Raw genomic sequence first — 16,129 nt, 5'->3', positions numbered from 1 at the left:
CCCTGGTCCCTCATCTCCAGATGAGAAGTTAAACACATTGGATTAAACCATGGTGATTTACAGATGTATTAACCATACTAAACCACATAAAAGTGCTTTTGAAGCAATATGTGTCTACCTAGAAAGCTCACATCCCATAGACTCGGGAGCTTTGGTTCCATTTCCAAGACATCAGATAATTCCCTCTTCTCTCCTCTGGACTTTCTGGGATGGGTATTCACACCGTTTGTACATGGAAATAGGCAAATCACTGAGCAGCCGGAGAAAGCTAATTCTGATTGTACAAGGATCTGAATGCAAAGGTATTTCCAAACTTTTTCACACCCCAGTGAGCTGTGCTCCAGTACGCTACATTGTCTTCACTGCAGATAGAATATTTCCCCGCCTCTTTTGTCCCTGACATATTCCCTGTTTTCTGTTAACCAGCACAGGCTCAAGCAAGGCAAAACCAGCAGCACTTCCAGCTTTATGCGAGCCATAATTTACCTTACAAAGGAGCAACGGCGTGGCCATTTTGATATTCCTCCTGCCTCTGTGAGTTGACTTTACCCTGGGAAAAATGGCAGTAGTAGGACAAAGAACCCTTTCTGCCCAAATGGCTCGTGTTTCCAAGTTAGTTTTTGTTGTTGTTGTTGTTATATTTTTCTAATTTTCAATTGAAAAAGAATAACCAAGCTGAGCAGTGCAACACTATAAACAGGGGATAATAACTCTCAGTTTATAGCCACATGAAAGCGCTGGTAATTGTCCTCTACTTGCTCTGGAAATAAGACATGGAAACAATACAGTCTGGAGGTAAGATTGTAAGTACCAATAATTTTTTTTCTATCCACTCAGATTTTAGTTTGGACCTGACAGTCATCACTGACTTATGTGCCACTTGAGCAGGCATTCTGGTGTCATTTGCAGGGACATGTGGCTTGATGGGCCTTTTATGAACAATTACACAATGGTGTAATTTACAGCATTAGCCTGGCATACTCAGCGTGTAACAGGATACACACAGCAGTAAGACACAGCGCAGAGACAAGGAAATCGGAAAAATACAACGCTGCCTGGGCAGACTCCCTGTAAAGTTAGCAGCTGAGAAGCTGGGCATGCAAACCACATGAGATCCACTCTGGCAGCTGAGGAAGGCTATCCTCACCTTAGAAGCTCATTTTAATGCTAATAACCAAATTAACACTGAGCACTTTTCCTTTGGAAGGCAGAACTTCAGCCTTTATGAAACTACATTAAGTTTATCGACATTTAAGTTCTTCAACTCTATCCATTAAATCTTTCCACCAAAAGCTATAATGATGATGGCTGTCGTTATTATTATTTGTCATCGTGGTAGCAACATTTTGCGAGCACCCAGGAGCCCAGTCAATTGTACTGCAATGTTTAGCCCTAACTTGTATCGACCCTTCAGCTCCAAGTCTCAGATCAAAAGACATTTCTTAGATTTTTAGCTTGTGTCGATCAAAGGAAGAAAGGAGCCATGGGCTGCATTAGAGTCACCCTTCTGCAGGGAAGCTGTGAAGGGTGGGCTTAAAGTTACACTTCATGGATTGCCTTAAGACATCTTTCAGAGCTTACTCTGTTAGGCCAGAAACTCTGTTTCTCTTAACAGACTCGATCTGAAGAGCACCTGAAGCCGACAGAAGGTCTCACAGAGATTCCTGCGCAGGTGCCAGCCGTGCACCAGGTCCAGGCTCCAAGATGTGAAGAAGAGGAAAAACCCAGCCAACTTGGGAAGTTACCAGCCCATCTCCTCTGGCGCACCAGGGCTCAGGTGACATGGCTACACCACAACTGTGGGGTAGGGCCATTCAAACTCCCTTTGCCAGAAAACGTCCATTGGGCTCAAATTCCTGGGCTGTTGTCACGCTCTGTAGGAGACTGCTGCTAGACAAAACCCAAAGCTGGGGCGGGGACAGCAAGCCACAGTGCTCTCACCACTCACTTAGCTCAGATCTTAAGCGCTAGGGTAGAAAGTCATTTGCCCTCCTGCTGTGGTCCATGATTTGGACTCTTACTCACATGGTGGCACAGCAGCGTTCATCAATAGCACACAGCTCCAGGAGCTTGGGAAGCAAAACGATAGAAGTTTAAATCCCTGAGGCTGAAGAGAAAATGACTACAAACCAGTATACTCCTTCTGGACCAAACAGTCTTATTAGACTCTTATGCAGCAGGCAGACATCACAGTCATCTGTCATCTTTTTAAGGAAAAGGTAGCTGTATTTTTATGCTTTAAAAAAAAAAAATTAAAAGCCTAGATGGAAGGTATGATTGTGCTGGTTTTGGCTGGGATAGAGTTAATTTTCATCCTGTAGCTAGTATGGGGTTCTGTTTTGGATTTCTGCTGAAAGCAGCGTTGGTAACACAGGGATGTTTTCGTTCCTGCCGATCAGGGCTTGCACAGAGCCAAGGCCTTTTCTGCCCCTCACCCCACCCCACCAGCGAGGGGCTGGGGGGGGGCACAAGGAGCTGGGAAGGGACACAGCTGGGACAGCTGACCCCAACTGACCCCAGGGATGTCCCACACCATGTGACATCATGCTCAGCACATAGAGCTGGGGGAAGAAGAAGGAAGGGGGGGACATTCGCAGTGATGGTGTTTCCCTTCCCAAGTCACCGTTACATGTGAGGGAGCCCGGCTGTCCTGGGGATGGCTGAGCCCCTGCCTGCCCGTGAGCAGCAGTGAATGAATTCCTTGATTTGCTTTGCTGGCGTGTGCGGCTTTTGCTTTCCCTGTTAAATTGACATTATCTTAACCCAGGAGTTTTCTCACTTTCACTCATCCGATTCTCTCCCCCATCCCACCAGGGGAAGTGAGCGAGTGGCTGCGTGGGGCTGAGTTGCTGGCTGGAGTTAAACCACAACAATGATTTTGTCCAGCAAATCTTCATTCAAAGCAGCTGCTAATGAACAACCTCAGGCAGACACCAAAGTCAGGGAGATACATATGGGCTCAGACTGGACTCAGACATTTTTCCTTACCTGTCAGCCCAATGGGTGCTTATAAATATCAGTTCCAAATGTATCATTTCCTCAGTTCACACAGAAAGTATGTACCAAGCTCAGTCTTCTGAACCCCTCTTCATTCTCTGTCTCAAACTGCTGCACAGTCATGTCTTGTTATTTGGTAATAGATTTCACTGAATCTCTATTGCACATTTTTTTAGTGGGAACTGCTTCAGAAGTGGCTGAAGTCTACATATTCCTCAGTTTTATGCATATAAATTTTAAAGGTAAACATTTGCTGCACATTGCTGCATTTCCATCATGCTCTCCATTCACAAATCAGGAAAGTGACTCAGAGCCATGAAACCATTTGCCCAAGGCTATAGTAGAGTACTACAAGATCTGGCGTTTCCTTGTTTCTAGTCCCATACTTAGACTGGTAGTTCACAAACAACAGTTCTTGAGTATTGAGTACCTCCCTCCCCTCCACCAAAAAGAGAAGTTGAGGTTGATTCTAAAGTATTATTATTTACTGCAAGTGGGCCAATGTAAATGGAATAGCCTCTGGTTTAGTTGCTTTGAAAATTGTGACATAAACTATAAGTAGGTAATCACAAAAAATTAATAAAATCCCCTTGCGACGCACAGAAAAAATAATCTGTGTTCTTTCTGTAGCAGACTTGACAGGTCTATAATAAGAAATATCTCATTAAAGCAGTAACGCTCATTGTCTGCAAATGTTGTATAGTAAAATAAATGAGAATTAAAATTAATTCGTCATTAAGTTTTGATGAAGATTCTGTCCTTGAGCTGTAAATCCAGCGCATTCCTCATCTAGAAAGCCATTAGTAACATGCAGGCCTTGCTGGTTGTTTGAGAGGTGTATACAATATTCCACAAATAGAATATTTTCTTATGTATCTCATTGTTACCACACTAATCGCCATGGGGGCTACCTGCACCACAGACTGTCTTGGATGTTCTGGTCTCTCATGCTGAATTCTCTGCTGAAATCACTGAGAACCTTGGGTGCAAGTCAGAGTTTAATTTGTTCTACCTCTTCCCAGATTGCCAAGTTCAGGAGCCCAAGGATGGCCTTGCATGTGCAAGGATGAAATGACGTGGCCGGTACCATCAAGAGGGGTGGCAGCAAGAGCTGTGTCCAAGTATTCAGTAGGTTGTGTCTAACATCCACTCCAAAATTCTTCTCATTACCTTCAGCTATGTAAAGGCTAGACACCATGGCAAAGGTGATCACCCAAGTTCCTCATAACCAATAAAATAGATGGAACTTCCACAATGAACTTCATTTGCTTATACTCCATTGAATGCAGTATCTTTAGAAGATATCTTCTGTTGTTCTTGGGAGGTACCCATCTCCCTTTAACTGGAAAGAAACCTGAAACTGGAGGCATAACTATTCCATAGCTGAAGTTACATGAGCAGTACCCTACCCCAAGATCCACCTGAGGGGTCTTCAAGTAAGAATGTCATTCCTCCCTCCTAACTTAAGGTAAGCATCCATGTATTTCCATGCAGAGGTAAAGATACAGTAAAGCCACTGTACAAAAGAATGAAATTATGGTTACTTTTCTACAAGAGGGTGAGGATTAAATAGGAAAAGTGGTGGAAAACTGTTCTGAGGATGAGATGTGGACGGAGAACCCTTCTTCTGAAATGGGGCTTGCTCTGCCTGGCAAAGAGAGAGCTGAGGGGATCCGATTCCTCTTTGTTTGTACTGAGAGACAGAAAAGTACTCTGAAGCTGAAAGAAAACACTGACAAAAAGAAAATTGGTGTAAAATTGGCCATTAATATATTTAACCTGGCAATTAGAAACAAGCTCCATTAAATCAAGTTCCAATTAGAGCTTAAATAAAGAAAAACAAACTCTCTAAGACAGAGCTTCGTACTGTCAGAGAAGAGTATATGAGATGCTGTTTTTGATTATAGGCAACTTGACCCACGACACCCCTTCCAACTTTATGCTGCTGTGTCCTCCAATACTGTCGTTGCTTTCATCACTACAAGTGGAAATTGAGGGCACTCAGCACTGACCAGTCCCAGATCCCAGTGCAGCAGAGAGCTCTAACTCTCAAATTTGCTTTTCTCAATTGCTGAAAGTATTGGCTCAACAGAATCAGAGAAGAGCCAGCTGGGCACAGCAACCCCTGTCCCTGTTCATTTCTTCAGAAATAATTTCTCAAAAAACATGTTTCCATTTTACAATGGACTCCCAGGAAAGTCCTAGATTAGCTGTTTTATTTTTTTCACCTGCTCATGCAAACATGTTTTAGCTGATAATGACTCAGGCTGCAGTGGCTCCCTTTGGAAGGATTACAATGGCAGCAAAAGAGGCTGATGAAAACTGACAATTCCCTCTTCCCCCACCTGATTTGGAGCAGTGAACACTAATGTTAAAATGTACAAATGGCTCTGCATGCAATTTTAATATGATTATCATATGAGAAAAAGAAAGACCATCTGCAGAAGCTAGAAGATCTTAATGGGAGATTTAATTGACTTCATTTATCTAAGGGGATATACATGTGTCTCAGGACCTCCAGACCAGTTAGACAGACACCTTTGCTGTGCTAGAATTAATGGTTTGCTCAATGGGGGGTGCAGTATACCTGAGAGATCGTAGCTGTCATATCCCACTCTGAACAGGAAAAAGCAAAGTTATAAATCACCTTTATCACCAAGACGACGATTAAGGACAGAAAGTAATGTTTTAGCATAAGAAATGGATGAAAGACTGCTGCAGGATCCAAAGGCCTCAGACCATAAAAAAAATAACTGTGATTAAACAGATCAAAAGTCTTTAACTTATGCAGGGCCATAAGGACCACATTAAACCCCAAACCATTTAGGAAATGGCTTTCATAACATTTCTTGTTATGAGCATCTTGGCGGGTGTTCAGGAAGTTCATTAGGAAACAGGAGCAACAAATCCACTTTACTGAGTCAAAAAGATCAGGTTCCTTTGAATTTAGTCTGTCAGAAGGAAAGTCAGCAGCAGAGGGGACCATGGTTTTGAGCGAACACACTCCCTCCAGGCACAGCCGGCTTGCCCAGAAAGGGTTCCAGTCCTTTTACCCCCCATCCTACAGGGTTATCTTAATGTTGCTTGCTTTTTTTTGACTTCTTTTTCCTTTTGATGACCTGTAAGGATACCATCAGCCACCAGAAGATATTGGCAAGGATTTTCTAATTAAACAGTGTTGCAAAGTATCAGTTTGTCCAAACTCAAGGTGTGTCTGTATAAGGGGGGTAGAGGTAATTCCCAAGATTTATTTTTGAAATTTTTAAAAATATTATTCAAATTTTCCAATTTGAAATAGTATTTTCTTCAGAAACCTATGTGATCTATTGTTACTAAAATTAAGAAAATAAGAGAATGACTGAAATTTAAGATTTGTTTTTCCAGAGTGACCAAAAATCATTTCAACTGACACAAATATCTTGGCCTACTCTCTTCTAAAACTGTAACTTGCACATTTATCCCCCAGCTGGATAAGCATAGGTAGCTCTTGATGACAATAACGTAACTCAGGGCACCCAACCAATGCCAACATGAATCGGTACAGAGCGCAGCCCCTGCCCCTCATTCACTGCTCCTAGCTATTTTAAGAGACTTTTCTACCCAGTGATGCAGCTCCACAGGAAACCTACCCACTTGTAAAGTGATCCAGTGGTGGGGGTAGCAAAAGGAACCGCTTCAGCCCAAGAGGAGTCGGGACTCTCCTTCAGTCTCCAAGAAAGTGTTGTAAAAGCTACCTATGGTACAAAAGGCAGAAGCCTTTCCCCTAGCGGTTCCCAACTGAAATCACTATAGACCAAACACAGGGAAGCACAGCTGCCTCTCTGCCCATCTCTGGGCTACTTTTTAAGTGCCTACCAGGCGGAGCTTACTCACTTTGTACAGGAATTTATGGTTCAGATAAATGCAGGTGCAATTACCTACAGGCACCTTCAGTAGGAGATGCAGTCAGTGATGTGTCAGTGTGAGGTGAAAGCAAAGTAGCCAGAAAGCTCAAGAACAACTTGTTCATTGACCTCATTCATCCAAAAGCAGGTGCAAGAAACACCATCCTGCCCAGGGACATATCCCAGCGTGAGATTTAGTGAGATGCACCAATCAAAAGGAGAAAGCAGGTGATGAGGGGTCTCCTCAGCACCCTTAAGAAATCCTGTGTGCTCTTGTCTATATTATTACAGTCCATTAGCAAGGACTTTGCAAAAAAAAAGTAAAAGTAGAATTCTCACATTTAAGAATATCTGTAAATATTAATGTGCAAATATACATGTATTATCTCAAACAACACAGCTGTCCGCTAACAGCTTCCCTCAGCACCAGTTACCAAATTTCATTCTCTTGAGTTATAAGAAAGACACAGAAATTTTGTAATCACCAAATGAGCTGTTTAGATGTCGTGGTTTAGCCCCGACTAGCAACTAAGCACCACACAGCCGCTCGCTCGCTTACTCTCCCCACCCAGTAGGATAGGGGAGAGAGTCAGAAGAGTAAAAGTGAGAACACTTGTTGGTTAAGATAAGAACAGTTTAATGATTGAAATATAATATAATAATAATACATTGTAATGAAAAGGAAAATAACAAAAAGAGAGATAAATAAACCCCAAGAAAGACAAGTGATGCAAATGAAAGATAACTGCTCACCACCAACCAACCAATGCCCAGCCTGTTCCCTAGCACTGGTCGTGCCCCAGTCAGGTCCCCCAGCTCTATATGCTGAGCATGACGCCGTATGGTTTGGAACATCACTTTGGCCAGTTGGGGCCAGCTGCCCTGGCTGTGCCCCCTCCCGGTTTCCTGTGCACCTCCAGCCTTCTGGGTGGCAGGCCAATACGAGAAGCTGAAACATCCCTTACTGCCTAGGAACAAATAAACCATCAGAATGTTATCAACATTGTTCTCATCCTAAATCCAAAACACAGCATTATACCAGCTACTAGAAAGAGAATTAACTCTATTCCAGTTGAAACTAGGACATCAGAGCTCTCCTTTCCAGAGCCATTGAGATAGCAAGGTGATATGTTCTCCGCTGGGACTGCTACTTTTCATGTCTCAGAGTAAACAGGACATAGGTGGAATAGCAGCACGAAAGAGGCTTATACAGCTCTTTAGTTCTTCAACCACTCTTGATAAAGTAAGAGAAGCTGGAGAAGGTACAGATTTGCTCTACAGTGCCACAGCGAGCCATCTCAGCAGAGATGTAAGGAGCAAAGAGGAGGGTACATTGATAATCCTTACAGTATTTAACCCAGACTATAATCCAGCCAGACATATTTTCTGAACACTTACACACACCCCATAACTGACCTATTTAAAGCTATTTTTAAACTGAGCAGCAGCTGCACTTTGGGGTGACCCCCCGAGTGGGCTGTGGCACCCTTCCAAGGTAATTAGTGTAGTACGTATGAGAGGAGGATGGGACATATTCAGATCTCTCCTCAGTACGAAGGGGACACAGCTGAGACGCACAAGAGGCAGGACCCTGGAAAACCTTGCTCTGATAGCATGTGGTTTGCCTGGATACCTGAAAAATCAAACTTCAAGTACAGCATCACACCTCAGTGCAGCTCAGAAGTTTTGAGCATTTAATAGCAGACAAACGTTCTTCTGCACCCAAATATCACTACTAAATCATCTTTAAACAACACGGCAGCTAATGTTTGTACACCCCAAGACCTGCCACACATGGATTGCAGCGGGGGGCGGGGGGCAAGCCTGCTTGCAATTTAAATGGTTGCTATCAACCCGGTTTTCCAAAAAACACCCTCAAAAAATAGCTTCTGCTGCCCTGATGGAAGCTTTTTCTGTGTAATACACTACCCTCTGCTGCTCACACATGTTAATTACAACGCAGTGTCAATATTCCTTTGCTTCTGAGCTCTATAGGAGAGATCTGGTTTTTGGTGTTAAACTCAAAAGGTATGATTTATTAATTACTGCAATTGAAATGAAGTGGTGGCTTGTCTATTTGTGATAACTGGATTTATTTGAACGGCATACTTGGATGAATCTGAACTTTGAGATTTGTTTTTTCCTACATCTACACTGTACCAGAATTTGTCCTGCACAGAAATTAAGGCCAAAGACTTTCTGCAGCAGAGCTTTACTGGGAGGCTAATGGAGCCACAAACAGCAATACTTGCAAAATATGTTTCCAAAACATGTCTTCAGTCAGTCCACTGCTCTTGCTGCAGTACAGGAATTGAAGCTCATCACATCAACTACCAAAAAAAAAAAAAAAAGATAGCTTTATTCCAGCAAATAGCAAAGTTATGATAGTTGGAAGATCACTAGCAATTGGCAGTGCTGGATCACACCCCCACAGATTTACTTCATTTAATTTGTCCAAGAAGAGGCACACAGACTTATTTACCCCAGGTCCCTTCCTGCTCCATCTCTGTGCCCTGCACAGTTCGGGCAGGCTGGAGGCACTACTGCCTGCACCCGTGTACCAGGGAAAGGACAAAGAAAAGAGAAAGATGGGATCATTGGTCTCTCTCAGGGATGGAGGAGAGCTTGCTCGCACTTCTCCTCTGTGTTAGGACCTGCAGAGCGTTTCACATCAGCCTCCTCTCACCTAAAAATGATCGTCAGAGCAGCTGCAAGAAAACTGGTATTTCTGTGGAAATTAGTTGCTGGAATTGTTTTCCCACGTTCCCTAACATTGCCACTAAACCAAATGGCACCAAATCCTCCTGCCTCTCAGGAACTGTCCATAGGCTTTTGGCAGGGATGGGAAGGAATAAAAATAAACGAGAAAGCTGGGTCTAGCCCACCAGTCAACCTGCAAGGCTCCTACTGATAACACAGAGGATGAAATCAATGTTTCAACATCTTTTGATTGCTAAGTCCCTCTGCAGTCATTGCTCCCAACTACACCGGTACAGATTGTACAAAAAGACCAAGGGAATTTACTTGGTTCAGTACATTAAATGGTTCTTTAATACGTGTTTCTGGTTTTTGAGACCCATAAAAACTTAATGACCCTCTTTTTTACTGCTTTACCTCCCACCACAGACCCAGAATCAATTCCCAACAAAGGATTTTACTGGCATCTCTCTACTGGAAGGAGAAAGATAACTCTTGCTGGACTGGACAGCTACACCAGAGGTGAGATATATAATTCTGCTCTTCTAACAATCCTCAAAAGTTTTCCCAGAAGCACAGAAGAGCTGACCCAGAAGAAGAAGCTGAAGGAGGGGGGATTTCAACTCAACACATTCAGAGATACCATCTCTCCAGTTTCAATTCCTCCTGGCTATTGCAGCCACCCTTAGTTAGACTTATTTTTGCAAAGCTTCAGTGACATGTGATTAATTTTATGCTCTGGGCAAAGTCCCCTTGAAGGCAAATGTGCTTTAAATACACAGGCAGCAAAAATTTATTGTCTGCAGAGCCAGATATGTGCATAAGTCTCTGTTGATTCAGGATCACGTTCACAAGAATAAAAGCGACTGAACAACCACTTTTTGTGTGATCCTGCTCAGAACAACTTCCAAGATATCTCCTTCTAAATTTCTTGAATTGCTTGCAATCAGCTTTCATTCCATCCAACTGTTTTATCTTAGTTTCTGCATAATGGTGCAACACCTTGTATATAATATGAATAGAAACTGCAAAGTTCCTGGTGTCTGGTATGAATTGCTTGTGGGAATTTATTTCTTCTTAGTGCAATACTGGTGGTTTTATGAGGATTTTTTTTTGTCACAAGAGGTAGGAAACACTACAAGTTGGTGTCCAATTGGTTATAGTGTCATTCTTTTACATAACTATCTCTTCCTTTTACATAATAAAATTGCTTAATGCACGTAACAAAGTGGGCAAAAACATTTCTTTTAGTTACTCAGTAGGTGTCAAACACAACACCCTGATAAGAAGTTATGGGCTACACAAGCAGAAGGAGATCTTAGTAGATCTCCAAGTAGATCCCCACTCTCAACCTTCACTGGAGGCACCTGAGCTTCCCTGAGGAACAGCAGCATCATACAGAGGAAATGGGAACCGAGGAAACCTACAGAAAAGCACTGGGAAGGATTTCCCCAGGTTATCTAGTCTATCTTCTGGGGAGAACCTGGACCACCCAAAATCTTCCTAACATGCTGCCAAAGATTTTGGCCCCAGATAGGCCAGGGCTTAGGTGCAATGAACATGAAGTGAAGAAGAATGATCCATGCCCTCCACAGGACGCATGAGATGTCTGCTGCGACAAGGATCAACAGTATTCAGCCTACAACATAAATGGCTGAGGAAAAGGCTTAAAATACAGCAGGACTTGGTGCATGATCAGGGTGGAGATTTCTTAGTGGGTTGGAGCACTTGGGCAGTATGACTCTATGTGGATTTGCCGGGCCATACTCAAAGAAGTCCTCATGTTGCGTTTTTCTTCCTCTTTGGAGGCTAGAAATAAGTTCTCATCTCTAACTGGAAGCTTCTTATGTCTCTTTGGGGTACTATTCCTAGTCAATTTTTAGTTTAAAATTTAATGGCAAGGCACAAGCAAGCAGCTATCAGGCTTTGTTTCCTTAGGAAATCAGGCTAAAAATTCAATTAACAAACCTAGCAGCATCAAACTCTACCTTGAAACTTTAGTTACTTATTAGCTTTGCCTTTGCAGGTGCTGAAGACAATAAAATTCCCAATGTTGAAGCCCTAGTCAGATATTGAAAAGCAGCCAAGCTTCTAAGGCTGGGGCACTGGAAATAATCTGTTTCCCTGCCAAAGCCAGAAGAAAGTTAACAAGCAATTTAAGTTTCAAGGCAAGCCATTTTCATGTGTGTTGTTCATTTATTTGTCTTTGCTAGATAGGTTTTTGTTTCCTTTCGGTCCTTAACTTTTAACTGTACAAGGCTGCCAGGGAAGAGAATGATGTGTTGTGGAGAGGAACTGGAAGGAGACTCAGAAAACATAAAACTGCTTTTTTTAGAGGCAGAGACAGAGGGGCTGAATCAGGTCAACTCTGCTAGATCACAACAGACTGATACACGTGTAGGACTAAAATGATACCATAAAGAAAGTCATCAACCCACAACATAAATCAGGCTGCTCAGATTCACTGGTGGTGTTGTGTTGACTGAGTCTTGTGGTTACACTGCCTGCAAGGAAATTCAGGGTTAGCTGTGCCAGCTCTGCCACCCTCAGCCATCCTAGCCACAGGCTCCTGTGCTAGAAAATCTCTCTATACAGGGAAAAACAAGATGCGAGCCCTCAGCAGGCTGCCCTGCAGAGGTCCAGTGAATAAGCCTGCTATAGCAACGGTTGTCCCTCTAATAACCTCCTGTTTAAGGAAAAACTCAAACTATTGCAACTGCTTACCATGATGCAAGTCCTGGAAGGTTCATAACCCTTCCCACTCCCTGTGAAACCCTCAAGTCCTTCTTTAAGTCCCTGTAATTCAGGTGCTGCTGCTTTTCCTTACAGGCGAGCTGTGAGTCACTGCTGACTGATTCTGCTATTCAGCCATCTGAGCAGACTCCAGAGGAGGGGCCGTGGCTGCTTTTTTTGCTGCTACATCCACCCCAGCAGAGCTCTTTGGAGCAAAGTACAATTTAGAGTGATTAAAAGGTAAATAGTTAGTCATTTGTACTTCAGCTCCCAGGATTCTTTTTCTGAACTCAGTAACTGAATTTCAGTTGGAGAATTAATTCCAGAGGCATATGTCCATGTATTCCCTCATTTTCTTCCACCACCATTTTTGAACCCTCCTGGATCCGAAAACTTAGATGATTATTTCTTTCCTACCATGGTAGAGCATGTCTCAAGACTGAGGCATGAGAGCTAGCCAAAGAGCAGGGCTGGAAGGAATAACGTTGGAAACACTAAGAGGAGACACAGACATCTCAAGGCCACCAAGTCTCAGCACAGATGGTAAAAACTTACAAGGTCTGCAGAGAAACCCTTTGAAGATGCACAGACAGGAGTCTGACAAATGGACCGGAAGGAAAGACTAGCTCAGTTCTGCACCAGGGTAGTTCTGCTGGCCACATCGTCAAAGTGCTGTGATTTCCTACAAGCACCCCTTCCTTCTCAAGCCCACATCCTTATCTTCAGCTGTCTCCTGTTGTTCTTTCTTCCTTCAGTTCCCACGCACAACCTTGTAAGCCACACGCTGACAGGTGGCGGCTTGGCCAGGCAGTGAGCAAAGCACCGATTCTGGAGTCCAGGCAGCTGCCAGAACAAGCCAGGAGCAAAAACCACTTCATCCTTTGGAAAGGAGAATCAAAGGCACCAGCACTGCAAAGGTCATGCAGAGTCAGGGGGAGGGAGACCTAACGTGCTTCAGGTGCCTGATGGGCTGGAGGAACAAGCAGCTGCTGGGGATTCTTGCAGGGCAGGGCATGACTGTGAGCAAAGGGCTCGGATGCACCAGGTAGGCATCTGCGGTGGTTTCAGAAAGTATCGCTCCACAGCCTTCTGCCAGTGGGATGGGGTGGACAGACAGAAGCAGTAATGTTTTGGATCAACTGTTTTAACATGCAGAGCTCACTTGCTAGACCCTCATGGTTCAGTTTTGCCCCTAACACATCCATGTTGTCAACAGGCCACGTAACAATTGGAAAGCCTGACTAATATTGGCAGATCAGTTGTTATCCATGGAAATTTTTCACCTTGGGGTTTTCTTTTCCCAGAGAAGTAATTCTGGCAGGGATGGGATTTCTCAAAAAACTCACAATTCTTTCCAGCTGTGCAGTCTGTGAACATGTCATTGTGCTTCAACATTAGCATATGTCTTTGTAACATTTCTAACTAATATTGAATGTTTGGGTGTTGTTTATTTACAGAGTTCAGAATTGTGATGACAGACCCATTTAACTGCAGAATGGCCAGTCAGCAAATACATTCTTCATAATTAAAAGCCTTTTCCCAATCCAAACACCTATTTATAATCCTTTAATTTGTGTCTACATGCCAAACACTGTCTTACTGAAAATCAGCAGTACAGCATTAAACAGCCACTCCTTTATTGGTCCTTCTATAAGACCAGCTCCCTGTCTCAAAGGCCACCTTGGAGAAATAAGCCCTGACACAGGTCCCATGTCAGCTAGGGAGGAGCAGCTGGTCTGCAAGATCTGGTGGCAGAGAAAGGCCACTGCAATGAGAGTTTAAGTGGTTCTTCATTCTCTGTTAAGAGAACACCACTGACCAGCAGCATGCAGCTTTCCAAGGTTTCGTGGAGAACCAGCAGTTCACAGACCTTGATCCGGGTTCTGCTGCTTCGTACATTTACATAGTTGTGTACATCTCCAGCCAAACTAGCTATAGTTAGGAGAAAAATAACTTTCCCTTGCTGAGGACTAACCACAACATCCTTATCCACGCTGCTTAACCTCTTTCTGTTCCATCATTCTTTACTGTGTTGCTCCAGTGACAACTTCAGAAGATGACTTAAACTTCAAGGGACTGCCAAAATCTTGCCTGTAGGGAACAGAGTTGATGATGCCTCAAAATACTTGCTATAGCAGTAGCAACAAAGTTGTTACAGCTACAACACACTCTATGGGTAAAAGGCTTTAGGCACTGACTTTGTAGACTCATACGCATATTAGTTCCAGATTTTCTATGCATTAAATTAGGCCATGAAAGTACTTAGGCCTCAAAGTAAAATCACCATAGACACTGAAAAGTACCTGAGCACTGATAATTAGCAGGGAATTTGCAAATCCCCTCGTACCCAAAGGGCAAGTCTACAGGACCTCTCTGTAGTCTGCAGTATTCCATGTATAAGGACCAGACTTGAAGCTTTACGCTTTCATACAACAGCTTTTGCCATCGCTCTTCACTATGGTCAGCAGCTACCACATGGGCCGTGCTGCCCTAGTTGGCACTATAGTAAACGTGGCTGGGATCAGATGTGCTGACACCATACATATATCTATCATGCCTCAGGACCCCTCATTAGTAGATAACATATATACACACATACTGCCCAGAGACTGTCCAACCCTCAAAAAAGTAAAGAAAGTCTTGATGTGGGACAGAGATATTGAGAAAGGTCTTCCTGAATCCCACCAAACTTCAGGAAGTTAACTGCAGCAACTAGGAAGCCTGCTCACCCAACAGTGAGTCAGGCATCTCCAGTTGATGTTTTGGCCTTCCTGAGGGACATGAATTACACCTGCAGTCTTCAGGGGCTCAGGTGCAAGAGGCCCTTCAGTTATTTACCTCAGGCAGGATTCATCTGACTGAACACAGATGTTGACTTCAAAGGCGTCTTCATCTCAACCCATCTCCCTGTGTTCTTCATCAGCAGTGGAGAGAAAGCACTTCAAGTATGGGTCTTCTTATTGCGACATGGATCTCCCAAATAGACTTAGTGAAGTGATCACCAATTAAACACTCCTATCTCTCTCCACCAACTATAACCAGTCTTGGGCAGGGGTAGCTCAAACACCCCCACTGCAGGTATCGCGTTCCAATCTAGATGGGAATGCAATCCTAGCCTAACCTAAGCATGATCCCTGTTCAGATTCCCAAAAGTGACAGCTCTGCAAAGGCTGAGATGCTGTTAACCCAACCTTGAGGCAGTAAAGATTAATACGATGATCTCTCAAGCATTTTCCCAGCCTTGCTTTCTATGACCACATGCTTAAACTGTCCACAGTGTTATTAATCTGCTTTCAATTCCCATGCACGTGTACCTTAAGGGACTCCTGTCCTACATGAGAAATGCCCAGACTTTTACTGAAATCAGGATTGTTATAAATACACTGGGATGCCTCAGGGTGTAAAGACTGTATTTAATCCCTATTTATAAGGTGACAAGAGGCAAGACTCAGAAAATTGAAAGAGTTATTTAAGTCAAAGGTGCAAAGGTCAAGCCATATACCTTGCTTTGTGTATAGATTTATACTGGAAATGAGGTGCATCCAGAAAAGAGAGCACCTATCTAGTAGGGCGAGTGGAGGTAAAAAACTGAGGTTGAATTTAGACCTTGGTAGGTTTCTGAAGGGATTAATTAGTTTAGCTGGTTATGAAGCTGAGACAATCCCTTCCCACACCACGTGCCCACAAGCAGCTACAACAATCAAATATTTTCCACGAGCAGGTTGCTACAGCATTTTTAAAAAGTCCCTGCTCCTGCAGAGATTGATCTCCTTGCTGCAAGATAAATGCTCTCTCTGCAGCTATCGCCACTGCATTAA

At 43.4% G+C, this 16,129-nt stretch overlaps 1 long non-coding RNA gene across 1 annotated transcript; it reads left to right on the top strand.

Annotated features, from left to right (window-relative positions):
• The first annotated feature begins 747 nt into the window (after window positions 1–747).
• On the top strand, window positions 748–10,056 carry LOC142056976 (uncharacterized). The gene is made up of 3 exons (XR_012660502.1): window positions 748–795; window positions 1,616–1,777; window positions 10,008–10,056. It is a non-coding gene; the product is annotated as an uncharacterized LOC142056976 (long non-coding RNA).
• The last annotated feature ends 6,073 nt before the right edge of the window (window positions 10,057–16,129 follow it).

This window comes from Phalacrocorax aristotelis, chromosome 4 (genome assembly GCF_949628215.1).
Source record: "Phalacrocorax aristotelis chromosome 4, bGulAri2.1, whole genome shotgun sequence".
NCBI lineage: Eukaryota > Metazoa > Chordata > Aves > Suliformes > Phalacrocoracidae > Phalacrocorax > Phalacrocorax aristotelis.
The sequence above is the reverse complement of the archived record's forward strand: the minus strand, read 5'-3'. Positions and strand labels throughout refer to the sequence as shown.